At 40.1% G+C, this 15,852-nt stretch overlaps 1 protein-coding gene across 2 annotated transcripts in view; it reads right to left on the bottom strand.

Moving 5' to 3' along the window:
* The window catches only part of LOC124615558 (asparagine synthetase [glutamine-hydrolyzing]), a 231,326-nt gene extending 219,113 nt beyond the window's left edge, over positions 1-12,213 (bottom strand). For both annotated transcript variants that reach the window (XR_006979801.1, XM_047143533.1), the window contains exon 1: positions 12,067-12,213. The gene's annotated coding sequence lies outside the window, so the exon portion shown is untranslated. The remainder of the gene's footprint in view (positions 1-12,066) is intronic.
* Between the last annotated feature and the right edge of the window lie 3,639 nt (positions 12,214-15,852).

Below are 15,852 nucleotides of genomic sequence, written 5' to 3'. Positions count from 1 at the left end.
ATTTTGCACTTCCTGTCGATCTCATTTTTCAGACGTTTGTATTCCTTTTTGCCTGCTTCATTTTCTGCATTTTTATATTTTCTTCTTTCATCAATTAAATTCAATATTTCTTCTGTTACCCAAGGATTTCTACTAGCCCTTGTCTTTTTACCTATTTGATCCTCTGCTGCCTTCACTACTTCATCCCTCCGAGCTACCCATTCTTCTTCTACTGTATTTCTTTCCCCCATTACTGTCAGTTGTTCCCTCACGCTCTCACTGAAATTCTGTACAACCTCTGGTTCAGTCAGTTTACCCAGGTCCCATCTCCTTAAATTCCCATCTTTTTGCAGTTTCTTCAGTTTTAATCTACAGTTCATAACCAATAGATTGTGGTCATAGTCCACATCTGCCCCTGGAAATCTCTTACAATTTAAAATCTGGTTCCTAAATCTGTCTTACCATTATATAATCTATCTGATATCTTTTAGTATCTCCAGGATTCTTCCATGTATACAACCTTCTTTCATGATTCTTAAACCAAGTGTTAGTTATGATTAAGTTGTGCTCTGTGCAAAATTCTACCAGGCGGCTTCCTCTTTCATTTCTTAGCCCCAATCCATATCCACCTACTACGTTTCCTTCTCTCCCTTTTCCTACACTCGAATTCCAGTCACCCATGACTATTAAATTTTTGTCTCCCTTCACTACCTGAATAATTTCTTTTATCTCATCATACATTTCATCAATGTCTTCATCATCTGCAGAGCTAGTTGGCATATAAACTTGTACTGCTATAGTAGGCATGGGCTTCGTGTCTATCTTGGCTACAATAATGTGTTCACTATGCTGTTTGTAGTAGCTTACCCACACTCCTATTTTTTTATTCATTATTAAACCTACTCCTGCATTTCCCCTATTTGATTTTGTATTTATAACCCTGTATTCACCTGGCCAAAAGTCTTGTTCCTCCTGCCACCGAACTTCACTAATTCCCACTATATCTAACTTATCCATTTCCCTTTTTAAATTTTCTAACCTACCTGCCCGATTAAGGGATGTGACATTCCATGCTCCGATCCGTAGAATGCCAGTTTTCTTTCTCCTGATAACGACGTCCTCTTGAGTAGTCCCCACCCGGAGATCTGAATGGGGGAGTATTTTACCTCCGGAATATTTTACCCAAGAGAACGCCATCATCATTTAACCATACAGTAAAGCTGCATGCCCTCGGGAAAAATTACGACTGTAGTTTCCCCTTGCTTTCAACCGTTCGCAGTACCAGCACAGCAAGACCGTTTTGGTTAGTGTTACAAGGCCAGATCAGTCAATCATCCAGACTGTTGCCCCTGCAACTACTGCCAGTTGTTACTTTTCCAAAACTGATATGCATGACACTTACTTGCAAATCCCTCTGAATGAGCAATCACAAGTCTTTGTCATTAATACTTATCTGGGTTGCTTCAAATTTTTGAGATTGACTTTTGGCAGTACTTCCACGCCTTTCGGAGTAGCTGACTGCAAAAGTTCCTTTTTGCTCAAATTATTCAGAAGACACTGTTATCTCTGCTTGCACCCCTGAAGAACAAATTAGCAATCTTCGCACTCTGTTTCAAGTGTTCTCTACAGGTGATCTCAATTGTAACAGAGACAAATGTGTGTTTTTTTCAAACTGAATTTGAGTATGGGTATGATGATGATGATGGCTTTGTTGGGCACTCATCTGTGCGGTAATCAGTGCCTGCGTGTTAGGGAAGCTCGTGTACTACATCCATCTTATTCCTAATGCCGCTCAAATCGCAGCTCCCTTGCGCTGCTTGTTTAGGAAGAGTGTTCCTTTTGTTTGGTTGCAAGAATGTCAGTCTGCTTTCCAGAAGCTGAAGGATGCTTTGCTTAGGGGTCAATGCCTTGAACATTTATATCTAGCCAAACCTGTGGTCTTGGCTGTGGATCCTTCCCCTGAAGGCATTGGTACAGTTTTGTCACATACATTTGAGCTGTTGACTGGCTGGCTGCCACCACTTCAAAGCTGTTAAACAAAGCTCAGTGTAATTATTCGCATATTGGAAAGAAGGCTCTCACCACTGTCTATGGTGTCACTAAGTTTTACCAGTATCTTTCTGTCAGAAAATTTTACTTGGGTGACTGACCATAGCCCTCTTCAACCTTTGTTTAGCCCTTCTCAGTCAGCTCCAACTCGAATAGTGCAGAAGCTGAGACAGTGGGCTCTTGTTTTGTCACATTATCAATATGGTATTGCATATTGGCCCACTTATAAGCATGCCAATGCTCTTTCTCGCTTCCCTGTTGGCCCAGATGCAAAATTCCATGAGTTCTCTGCTTCCTGTTGTTGCACTGAAGCTCAAGGTCAGATTCTTTGCACACCTTTCTGTTTAATCACCAGAAACTTGCCCAGGACATGGCAGTGGATCCTGATTTGCAGATGCTGTTGCACTACATCCGTACTGGTTGGTCGCATTCAGCCAGACAGATTCGTAGCTCTCTGGTTCATCGATACTTTGCCCACTGGCATGCCCTTACAGTCACCAAAGAGTCATTTTGCTTCACACCAGTAATGACCAGTCACATGTTGGATTTCTCAGACTCTACAGCCTGACGTGCTAGATTTGCTACACCATGGTCACTGGGGCATTGTTCACACCAAGCAGTTAGCATAACGTCATTGCACTTGGCACAGTCTAAATACACAAACTGAACAGCTGACTTCTCAGTACCAAGCCTGTGCTGAACACCAGCCAGGCCTGCCTAGGCAGTTCTTTGCAATTTGGCAACATCTGCACTTGGATTTCGCAGGTCCTTACCAGAACACATGTTGGCTCATCATCATTAACGCTTACAGCAAATTCCCCTTCGTGGTTCCTATACCCTCCACTATTGCTTGTTCCACAGTTCAGGCCTTGTTGTCAATATTTTGCCTTGAAGGATTGCCTGAAGTGATTGTCACTAGCAACTGTCTTCAGTTCATTGCTAGTGAGTTTGAACAGTGTGTAAAAAGCATTCCAGCTGCTACTCCTTTTGGCTGTTGTGTGCATGTTATTACTCCCAAAATGACAGACAAGAGTGTATCCAGCATTGGGTCGTCTGTCACGAGCATCAAAAAGAGGGCCACATTGCAGTAGTTTGCCACTCAAATGTACAGAACGCAGCATCAGAGTAAATGGATCTGGATATCCAGGAAGTGTCGTCATCAGGTTCGGTTCCCAAACAAGATTCCAAGACGCTTTTGATCAACATTTTTGTTCTCTCACAACAGCTGTGCCTGCAGGTAGACACTGGCATGGCTTTTTCCCTGCTTAATGCCCAAACATGTTCAGACTTTGGCTCTCCATCGCTGTCGGTGGTAAACAGGTGCCTCTGAGAAAATTATAGAATGCAAATTCCTGTGACTGGCCAATTCATGGCTCAACTTACCTATAAATCTGTGATTTGGCCTATTACCTTTATTGTCATCCACAAAGCTAGTTCAGAAAACCTTTTTGAGTTTGCTGACTTCCAGGCCTTTGGCTTTTCAGTTACAAACTCCTTACAATTCTATCTGCTAAAGTCCCCTATCAATCATCAGACTCTCTTGCTCAGAGCTTCAAGATACCTTTGTGGAAGACCTAGGGTGCACCACAGATTTTCAAGCCTACATAATCTTGAAGCAGTCAGCTTGTTCTAGATTTTTCGTGCTAGGCAGATTCCTAAAGCCATACACTCCCAAATCCTCCTGGATCGGTGGAAAAAGCCATTTTGTACTTTGCATCAATTGTCAGGTCACCATATATTCACTGTCTATGGTGTCACATATACAGTGTCATGTCAGTATGAACTATTCAGATGCTTACCAAGCGGTCGATTATAGCCCAAAATTGATCTTTCTGAAGAATATAATCAGTTACCTCTTGTTGAGGAGTCCGGGGTATGACGGTTCTTAGTATGCCTTTTAGCCTGTATCAATACCAACACTTGATGTTTTGGGCGGCAATGTTATCTGGAACAGGTCATGTCCACTATTGCACTCTGTTTCAAGTACATGGATGACAATGTCATTACCAGACATACTATGAGTGACCATAATCTCTGGGTCCTTTTTCAGAGACCCAGGACCACGGATCTGCATTGCAATCTGCAGACATCCAAATTTTTCCACCCATTTCTTGAGTATCTGGGTCACACTACCCTGCCGCACAGTGCCTGGCCCACAGAGTATCTTGTCAGAGCCATTACAGACCTGCCGTGTCCCTCGTCATTGCAAGAACAGCAGGCTTTTTTTGGATAAGATTGCCTATTGCCACCAGTCCATTCCTGAAGTGTCCACCACTGCCCGTCCTCTCTACCACCTCCTCCGCAAGGGTGCTTCCTTTGTCTGGTCTCCGGTGTGTAGCTGGGCCTTCACCACATTGAAGGAATTCCTTATCGGCACCATGTCTGAAACTTCCTGGCAGATTAAAACTGTGCGCCGGGCTGAGACTCAAACTCGGGACCTTTGCCTTTCATGGGGAAGTGCTCTACCAACTGAGCTACCCAAGCATGACTCACACCTTGTCCTCACAGCTTTACTTCTGCTAGTATCTCGTCTCCCACCTTTGCAGGAGAGCTTCTGTAAAGTTTGGAAGGTAGGAGACAAGGTACTAGCAGAAGTAAAGCTGTGAGGACAAGGTGTGAGTTGTGCTTAGCTAGCTCAGTCGGTAGAGCACTTGCCCGTATCAATTTTGGTGGCTGCTGAGTGGTGGCATGCCAGTCTGTCAGCAACCTCTGACCAGATGTTCTCAATGGTTGGGAGATCTGGTGGACAGGCTGCCAGAGCAACAGTCTAATGCCCTCCGTATTGAGGTATATCAGTACAGCATGACAACATCCAGTCTTAGATTATCTTGTTGAAAGATAACATCACGGACACCTTGAAGATAGTGTTCAGCCATCAGCCTTAACACACCAGAAATGTAACGCCTGCTGTCTAAATTACCAATTATGTCAACCAGAAATGTCACATATGCAGTGGCACCTAAGACCATCATGCCAAGGACTGGACATGTATGCCAAGGACAAATGCAAACTGGTGATGTTGATTCTCCTTGATGTATCTACATCTACCTCTGCATCTATACTCCACAAACCACCATGAAGTGCATGGCAGTTTGTACATCCCATTGCACTGGTTATCAGTGTTTCTTCTCATTTCATTCATGTATCTAGAGTGGAAAGAATGATTGCTTGAATACCTCTGTGTATGCAGTAATTATTTTAATCTTGTCTTCACAATCCCCATGTGAACAATATGTAGGGGGTTGTATAGACTTTCTCAGGACGCATTACATGTGTCTCCAAGTGTCTGTCTTTTCAGTTTCTTCAGTGACACTGTCCCATGGGTCAAACAAACCTGTGACCACTCACACTGCCCTTCTCAGTATATGTTCAGTATCCCCTTTTGGTTCTATTTAGTACAAGTCTCACACACTTGAGCTATATTCTAAAACGGGCACGAGCAATTTGTAACCAGTATTGCTTATAGACTGATTGTACTTCCCAAGTATTCCACAAATAAACCAAAGTCTACCACCTATTTTACCCACAGACAGTACTTCATTACAGGTAATTGTGTCATCTGCAAAGGATCTCAGTTACTATTAATATTCTCCACAAGGTCAATAACATACAACATGAACAGCAAGAATCCCAACATACTCCCTGGCACACACAAAAGGTTACTTCTTCAGCTGACGATGACTCTTCATACAAGATAACATGCTGCATCCTCCCTATGAAAAGGTCCTCAATTCAGTCACAAATTTCACTTGATACGCGTATGATCATACTTTTGACAATAAACATAGCTGCAGTACTGAGTTGAATGCTTTTCGGAAATCAAGAAATACTGCATCTACCTGACTGCCTCTATTTAAAGCTCTTGTATGCCAAGTGAGAAAAATGTGAGTTGGTTTTCACATGATTGCCATTTTTAGAATCTGTGCTGGTTAGTGTAGATGAGGTTATTCTGTTTGAGACACCTCATTGTGTTTGAGCTCAGAATATGTTCCAAGATTCTTCAGCAAATCAATATCAAGAACAATGGACTTCATCTACACTTCCCATACCCAGGTGTGATCTGTGCTTTCTGCTAATCACGGCACAGTTTTTTGTTTGAGGGATCTACGACAGATTATAGTTAGAAGAGGAGCTAACTCAGTTGCAAATTAAGTACTGAATCTGAAGGGGATTGCATCAGGTCCTGGAGCTTCGTCCAATTTTAACAATTTCAGCTGTTTCTTAACACCACTGACACTAATACTTACTTCACTAATATTTCCAGTGGTATGAGGATTAAACTAGTGGAATTCTCCTGGATCTTTCTTTGTAAATAAATATTTCATAACGGGGTTCAGCATTTCAGCTTTTGCTTTGTTACTCTCATTTCAGTTCTTGTGAAGATAGTGGAGAAGTAAAAGAAAAAGAGGATGATTACAATGAGGAGTATGTTGATGATGAAGAAGAAGAAGAAGAAGAGGATGATTATTGTGAGGAAGATTACAACAACGAGTAATACGAAGAAGTATTTTGGAGCCATTTAAAGCCTTTACATATGACCAGAATTTCTTTGGGTTTTGTGTAAGATCATTTGACGATATTCTGCCCCCCCCCCCCCCCCTCTCTCTCTCTCTCTCTCTCTCTCTCTCTCTCTCTCTCTCTCTCTAGTCCTACATTTTACACCCATTGTGCAGTAGTCTTCATTTCCTTAAAAGTGTCTTTACAGTGACTCCACACAAAGGTAAATGCATCCAGACGCCTCTCGAGAAAATAGTGCCACAGGAGGGAAATGAACCAAATGTGCCCTTTGTACGTATGGAAGGTACTGTCTGCCAGGTAGAAAAGGTCATCCTGGGAGTACACACTGTACAGCAGTTTGCGGAGTATACTGGTATATGTAAATGTAGAACCAGCATGCTTATAAGCCACAGCATGCCCAACTGTGGCCTTCTCATTTGTTTATCTCTGCTGTGTCTGTTGTTTTTACATCACTTTTCACTTACACCAACTGTGTTAATTTTGGTTTGTGACTTCCAGAACTAAATGTCTATTACTAGTCAGCTGTTCTGTGGGGTATTAGTTGAGCCTGTATTACTTTCTACTCACTATTTGCTCTACCAAGCATACCACCAGCCCATTAAATTTTTGAATTCTTGTTGTTTATATTGTCATTAACTTGTTTGAAATTGAGGTCCAGATGAAACACATAATGATCAGATGGAGCTTCATAAATAATCTTTAAGAAGGATCCATCTTCACACAGAAAAATATAGCAATACAACTGGTTGCTTCCATTCTAGTCTTCTGGAGTTGTAATCCATATACTGCACAACCTTCTTTTTGTGGTTAGTGAGCTGTTTCTTATAATACTGTAAAAGATTAGTTGTCAGAGTCAGCCAGAGACACTGCAGAGACACCGCATATCTACAGTATTTGTCTGACACAGCAATAAACAAAAATATTGTTACTTTTCTCCTGTCAGATACAATCTAAAAAAAAAAAAAAAGACACATCATGAAGGAATTATGCAAATGAGATCGAAATTTGTAGATGTGATGTACATGTACAGGAAACAAATGATGACAAGTTCAGAAAACCTGTATGATTTATTCAAAAGAAAAGTTTCACAAATTGACGAAGTCAATGACACAGTGGTCCACCTCTTGTTCTTATGCAAGCATTATTCTGCTTAGCATTGATTGTCATGTCATTGGGTGTCCCAGTGAAGGATATTGAGTCAAATTATACCCAACTGATGGGTTAGATCACCAAAATCCCGAGCTGCTCCAAATGTTGTCAGTTGGGGAGAGATTTGATGATGTTACTGGCCAATGTAGGGTTTTGCTAAGATCGAAGACAAGCAGTAAGAACTCTTGTCGTGCACAAGCAGGCATTATCTTGCTGAAACATAAGCCGAGGATGGCTTGCACAAAGGGCAAGAAAATGGTGTCCAGAATATCATCAACATACATACTGCTATGCTGTAAGGGAGCTACAGACGACAACCAAAAGGGAAATGGCACCCCATCCATCACTCTTGGCTGTCAAGCCGTATGGTGTGAGTCAGGCAGGTAACCAACACTATATGATACATCTTTGCTGGCCATAGGGGCTCATTTTGAAGAACAACTTATCACTGAAGACAATTCTACTCCAGTCAAATGAGATTCCAAGCTGAAGTTGTGTCTGGAGACACCCCCAAACAGCAGTGGGATATCAAGCCAACTGTTGTCCACCATAGGGCCTGACAACCAGGAGTGATTATCTGGGGTGCAGAACCCCTTTGGTTGTCATCCGCAGTACCCTTACAGCACAGTGGTACATTGATGATATTCTACACTCCATTTTATTGCCCTTCATGGAAAGCTATCCTGGGCTTACATTTCCATAAGATAATGCCAGCACGCACATGGTGCCAGTTTCTGTTGCTTGCACTGTAGTCACCAAACACTGCTTTGGCCAGAAAGGTCACTGGATGTCTCCCACTAAAAACATTTGGAGCATTACGGGCAGAGCCATCTGACCATCTCAGGACTTTGACACAATGTACCAGTTGGACAGAATTTGGCCCGATATCTTTCAAGATGACATCGAATAACTCTCTCAATCAATGCCAAGCAGAATGCTGAGTAATCAAACTAATTCATTTCACTACTCGAAAAAACTGCCAAATATTGCAAAAAGTCTCATTATATTGTATATCACATTTATTAAGGCCACATTTTGTGCAGGAAAATGTCAGTTCACAAAATAAAAGTACTCCAATAGATATTTCATGTCCACACCTACGTACCCCACAAGTTCCAGTGTTAATTTAGCTACCCATCTTTGGGTCCCAGTCAATCCGCACTGGTGGAAGAGTTGGTATCTGTGTGCCTGAGATATGCACATTTGTTTGCTATCTGCTTGATGTATTTGGTCCTGAGTTTAACAGCTACTCACCCTTTCTGAAGTGCCTATCAGCTGCTTAGTACCTCCTTTATTCGGTCAGTATTACACTGTCCATTTTCTACATAGGTTCTTTGGAAATGGAACACGCTTCATGAATTTACCTCTCACGAATTTCAAAAGATAGAAAACTCCAGTGCTCTTAGAGACAGGAAAATGGAAAGTTTTGGACAGTTTGTGTAGAAGTTCAATTGAGTCACAGTGGTGCTGTTGCTTTGTTTATACGAGAATGGTGACAACACAGAAACAATTGTTTTTGTGCAGCAATTAGCTAAATTGTGCATTTTGCAAGATTATTCCACGAAGAGCACATCAGCAAAAGTTAAATTATGAGTGATATCAAAAATTCATAGAATATGTTAGCATCTCAGGCAGACAAGCTTCGATCATCCATGCATGTCAGAACAAAATAGGACTCGGGGAGGATACTGACCAAATCCAAGGAAGGCCAGCACAAATGGTCCCAGGTTGGTTTGACTTACAGGAGAATCTCAGATATGATGAAAAACCTAGTGTGTCAAACATTTGAAGATAGATGCCAATTATACTGTGAAAGACTATTTACAAAGTTACAGGAGCCAATATTAAGAAAATAATTTAGAAATATTTTTCAATTCGTCATGTATCACTCCTGAATGAGCCATCAAGTCAACATTAAACTAATCATAAGCAGTCAGTTTTCCCATGCTTTCATATGAAATTGAAATTGGAAGAAACCTAAACATGTGCAGAACAAGTACCCCCTGCCATGCACTTCACTGTAGTTTGCAGATTATGTTTATACAGATGTTGACAGTTTCTTTTCTCTAAAGAAATACTAACTTATTCACAATACTATAAATCATCTTACGATTCCTAAAATTGTGTTCCTTTTTAAGTTACGTTTTACTATTCCACATATGGTTTAAAATCTTTTTCGGGTTTTGCTATCAAGCTTAAGTGGCCGAAAATGGAAAATTTGCTCAACCTACCTGTTACCAATTTTAAAAAATTATTTACAGCACAGAGGTCTTTATTTTTTCTTCGAGCTTTGTACTTTTCTTTAACTACTGCACATAGCCTTGGTTCACATTATGACTCTGCCTGTGAAAGGGATACTTCAACCTACCAAACTGTGATGTAACTCACAATAAGAATCAAATATAACACATCAGTAGATGAATATATTACACAGTAATGGGAAATCATGTCTTTAGTGACTACAAATGGATACAGTTACTTTAGTTATGGAAGTTTGCTAAAGAATACAAAGAGTACTTACTCATTTGTTACAGTCAATATTTACTCAGCAAATCATCCATTATCATATCTAAGGCCACTTCAATTGCCTTTCAGTCTGAATTAGACCTCAGTACTGGTGACTCTTACTGCTTCAAGTACACCTTTGCATCCATGTAAAATCTGGATGGGGGACTGTAGATTTAATCTATTTGCAAATAGATTTCATAAAACATAGTTCATAATAGCAGATTTCGTTTAGCAATCTTCCATATTAACATCAGTGTTGTCCACGAGTCACTTTCAGACAACTACTCTAGTAATGGATTTTACACATTTCCACAAACACAACATGCTCCTGCTACCATAAATACCTCAGAACAATTATGAATCTTACACGCAGAGCTAAATCACATCAAAGTCTCTCACCACAATACATGAACAGTTTTATCCACTGCAATGTACTGTGAAGTGAAGTAGTAGTTTAGGATCACTTCCAGAACCAAAAGGAAGATTGGCACATATTATGAAGACTGGAATTAATAAGTGAGGAAATAAGACAGCCCAAGCCCTAGAAAAGTCTCCTCATGTCTTTGGGTACTCAACAGCTTTTCTAATGTGAAAAAATCATTTGTAAGTAAAAAAAATGAAAGAATTTGTGGCCCAGAAGAAAATGTCATTTTACAGAACAGAAGAAATTTGATCCTTCCAATAAAAAATAAACTGAAGAAAATCATATCCAAAAATAAATGTGGTGTTTGCACTTTTATTACTCCAAAATTGCCCATACTAAAATATTATTTGTTGATAACTCAGTACTAAAGTGTGTACGTATCTGAAAACTGCTCTGCGATACGATGAGCATTGTAATTCAAACTAAATACGAGTACCTTTCTGTAAAACTAGTCTGTGGCTGCAAGGAATAACATGCTGGGTAACAGAGCACTTGAGCATCACACAAATAGCCAAACTTCTCAAATTTTGACCTCCATAGATGACAAATTTAAGAAATTCAAGTCAATAGTTCATCACCTACAGGATGTAATACACCACAAGAAGGCTGTCAACATTAACATATGTTGTTATTGCCTAAACACACACACACACACACACACACACACACACACACACACACACACACACACACACACACACAGAGAGAGAGAGAGAGAGAGAGAGAGAGAGAGAGAGAGAGAGAGAGAGAGAGAGAGAGAGAGCTACAGGTAGAAAACAATCATCCCAATTATTGCTGCTAAAACTGACATGATTGATTCAATAAAAACAGTGTAGGGATGCATTATTGAAGTAGTCTTTCTTTCTCTGTATAAAAAAACTCGTTTCTCTGGGTGTTGCTTGTCTCTGTGACGGATTCAGAATTAAAAATCAATGATGAATTTGCCAAGAAATAGAGTGTGCAGGAAACAGAAGGCAGTATGTTCTGTGAGCTGAGGAAAATAATAATTGTTTGGATTTCTTACAGAGTTCGCTAAACACTTGCAACATCATATAAACTCAGCTGGTTATCATACCATGAGCAGCCACTCACTTACAGGTGAAAACAGAAAGCAAATATCGGTACCTTACTTACAAACTCGATAACAATTTCTCAGAGACCACCGCTGTCCAGTCTCCTATTGCATGCTATCCGAAAATTTCGCAAGGGAAACAGTATTTCATGTTACAAAGAGCTGCACTGCAAAAGGAGACTACTGAATTTGTAACCTTTTCGAAATGTCAGGCTGCACGAAACGTGATTGAAAATATCAAATAATGTTTTCACGTACGAATGCTGCATTTTACATGTGGTAATATTTTACACGTTTTTTCCTCACTATTTGCGGAATATAGAACGAGCAACCGGGTTAAACTAGCTGTGGTCCTGTTTTAACTCACCTAGCAGACGACAACCCGCGGAACTTGACCGCCAACGCGGTTAATTCTGTCTGTCCCGCCACGAAGCTGACGCTCGCTCGACTGCGTATGACATCAGCCCCAAGTACAATAAATGTGGGCCTCGGTAATAGAATGAAAGGGCAAACTTTTTAAGCGCATAGCATCAATTTGAATCGTTGTACAACAGATAACTGCAATTTATTCGTTCCTATAAAGTTATAGTTACGAAACTGTTTGTTGTGCCATTCAACAAAACGTAAAACAGTGAACGCAATACTATCACAGTCTAAACTACCCCGCCCCCATAATGTGTATGCGCCCCCATTACGCTGCAGTAAAGTAATCCTAACATTACACATTGCGCTTCGATGAAGGCAACTGATTAAAGGATGCTGGTTTGTTGGTACGTCGTTGTGTTTCCACCGTGGATGTAAACATTATCCCCGAAATATAATACGTACTATGCTGGCTTATATACCGCATATTGCATTTTGATAACTATAAAAACTGTTTCCAAACGGCCACTACGATAGACACTATGAGAGACATGTCGTCAATGTCGTTTCATGTGGGTCCAAATTATTCCTAGAGAGTTGCGGATCCCTCCACCATACCGCCTAGTGTACACGGCAGATATTTTGCCGTCTTTTAACGACGCGCCGTTGAGTAATATCGGATGAACGACTAGGGCCTGATAGGGCCTATTCGCTGTTCTCGAGAAACACTCAGCTTGGGACTGTGCATCATTACTCTAAACGACGCACCGACCTCAGATGGAGGTGTGGCATGGTGCGGTCACACGAGAAGGAACCTCAACTGAACGTCACCTAGTCAACTCCACCTAGATGGCGTTGGCTTAGTCCATTAACAGTCCAAGCAAAATATGTGACAAATTTTGTCACTGTCAAACAGTGGTATACTTGTCATTCATCGCGAAAACACATTGTGCCGAAAAGTTGTATATGACGAAGGAACAAAACTGTACAACAGATTATTATCAGGAAATGTAAAATATCTTCTTCAACTGAACTAAAAGCCTGTGCAATTCCACATACTGAAAAAACTGTTTTTATTCAATCTCATAGTGACATAAAATGGGGCAAATAGGATCAAAACCTAATAACCACAGATTGATTTTAATCTTTACAATTGTATCAAAAATTATAGAAAGCCGTAAACATAAACAAAAATATGACCAATTTGTAAATAACAGGCTACTGAATGCAAACCAATTTGTCTTTGGAACAAATGTGACAAAAGTAAAAGCAATGTTAGATGTTATCTATGAGAGAGACAAACTGCATGTGCTACACTTATAGACTTGAGCAAAGACTTTGACTTGGTATAACAGAAGACTATATTAATTACATTAGCTCACTAAGTCATCAAGTTTATTTGGAACCTACCTATGTGACAGGCTACAGCAGGTGTATACAAATAACTGACATCACAATTGTTGAAAATTGGAATTCCACAGGGGTCAGTTCTTGGAACGTTTCTCTTCACTGTTTATATAAATGACTTCTCAGGTCCTTTAACTATGTAAGAATGTATTTTATGCCAAGAATGTTACACTGATAACAACAAGTGAAAACAAGTGAAAACTTACAAAATATTCAAAATTGCAACAGAGAAATAAGTGAGATGACTAATCACTGGTGTATGGCCAACAAACAACTAGATGGAAACACAACAAGGTGGAGGAACTTTATTTCAATCTCAAAGCAACGAAATCTTTGAATAAGAATGTGAAATTACTCAGATTTGTGATAGATAAAAGACTGCCATGTGATTGATACTTTTCTTACTTATGCAGCAAAATGTGAGTAGCAAGAATACTATGTTTCTTACAAACATTAAGACAAAATGTCAGTAACAACCTTCTACTATAATCTTTTCATGCATTATTTCACTCACAGTTGCAATATGGAATACTGCTGAGTCTACTTATATTTTCCATTGGCAGAAGAAAGCCATTAGATGTAGTCTAGGTTTGCCTCCTAGGGAGACTTCCAGAGGTCAGTTCAGATCTCTTAACATACTAACAGTCTCCAGTCTTTATCTCTATAGCATCCTTATTTATGTCAAAGAAAATTTAAACAAACTTAGACCAAGAAATAATTTTCATTTCCACAATACAAGAAATAGCCACATGAAAGATGTACCATACTGAACACTGTCTGACAGACACAATAGTCATAAATATCTGTGCCTGAAATTCTTCAACAGATAACCACAAACAGCCCACTTGACTTCCCTGCACAGTTTTAATAAAGTTTTAGCAACCTCTCTAAAAGAGCTTGGATTGTACACAGTAAATGAATTCATGGCGAGCGATTTTCAAGAACTGTGCTTTGAATAGTCAATATTGTCTCTAAAATAATAATCATACAATTAGTTTTATGAACTTGTACACATGTAAATAAGTATACTAGTATCCTATGTTACTTCATAAAGTAATAAGTGATGACAAATAAATGTATGTAATCAACAAACCATTGTAAGCGTTTATGAGGGGTAGTCAAATGAAAACCTAACACCTGCCACAATGGAACCATCGCCTGAGTCCATTCAAAAGTAATAACCACATGTGTTAAGATATTTATCCCACAGGGAGACAAGACATTAATTTCCTGTTTTGTAAAACATGGTCAACTGCTGATGTACTCACGGCTGCACCCAATCTTGCATCTTCTCATTTGTCTAAAACTGACATCCAAGCATGTCATTCTTCAGGTCGCCACAGATGTAAAAGCCACACAGTGAAAGATCTGAGCTGTACAGATTATGTTGTCATGTTTCCCAAACAAATTGCTGAAACATAGCTCTTGTCTAATTGTAAGTGACACTGATGGAAATAAAATCGCAACACCGAAAAATAATTAATGATTAATGGAGAGTAATGAAATTTCGGGACAACATTTGTCTAGGGAACATATTTAAGCGATTAACATTGCAAGATCACAGGTAGATGTAAGCACAAGATAAGAAATTGCAAATATGAAATGCTGGTACATTAATAATATTGAATGCAAGCATGAAAACGTGTATCCAAAAAGTTTTACAGGTGCTGGATGTCACTTTGTGGAATAGAGCTACATGCCTTTTGCACATTGTTGTTCAATACAGAGACAGTTAATGCTGTTTGTGGATGACACTGGAGTTATTGTTCGATGATGTTGCAATGTGCTCAACTGGAAACAGATGTGGTTGTCTAGAAGGCCAAAGTAACATGTCGACACTGTAGAGCATGTTGGGTTACAACAGTATTATATGTGCGAGCGTTGTCCTGTTGGAGAGCACCCTCTGGAATGCTGTTCATGAATGCTAGCACAACAGGTCGAGTCACCAGACTGATATAAAAATTTAAATTTGCAGTCAGGTGTATGAGAAAACCACGAGAATAGCCCTGGTGTCATATGAAATCGCACCTCATAAGATAACTCCAGGTTTAGGTCCAGAGTGTCTAGAATGAAGACAGGCTGGTTGCAGGCCCTCAACTGGCCTCCTTCTAACAAACACATGACCGTCACTGGTGCTGAAGCAGAACTAGCTTTCATCCGAAAACACAACAGACCTCCACTCTGCCTTCTAATGAGCTATCCCTTGACAATGCTGAAGTCATAAATGGCAGTGGTTTGGGATCAGTGGAATGCATGCTACATGGTGTCTGGCTCAGAGTTATCCTTTAGGCAACTGGTTTGTAACAGTTTGTTGCATCACTGTGGTGCCAGCTTTGTTCAAATTGCTGCTGCAAATGCAGCTTTATGCACCAGAGACATACGC

This window comes from Schistocerca americana, chromosome 5, assembly GCF_021461395.2.
Source record: "Schistocerca americana isolate TAMUIC-IGC-003095 chromosome 5, iqSchAmer2.1, whole genome shotgun sequence".
In the NCBI taxonomy this organism is placed as follows: Eukaryota; Metazoa; Arthropoda; class Insecta; order Orthoptera; family Acrididae; genus Schistocerca; species Schistocerca americana.
This window is presented reverse-complemented; position numbering and strand designations above follow the sequence as displayed.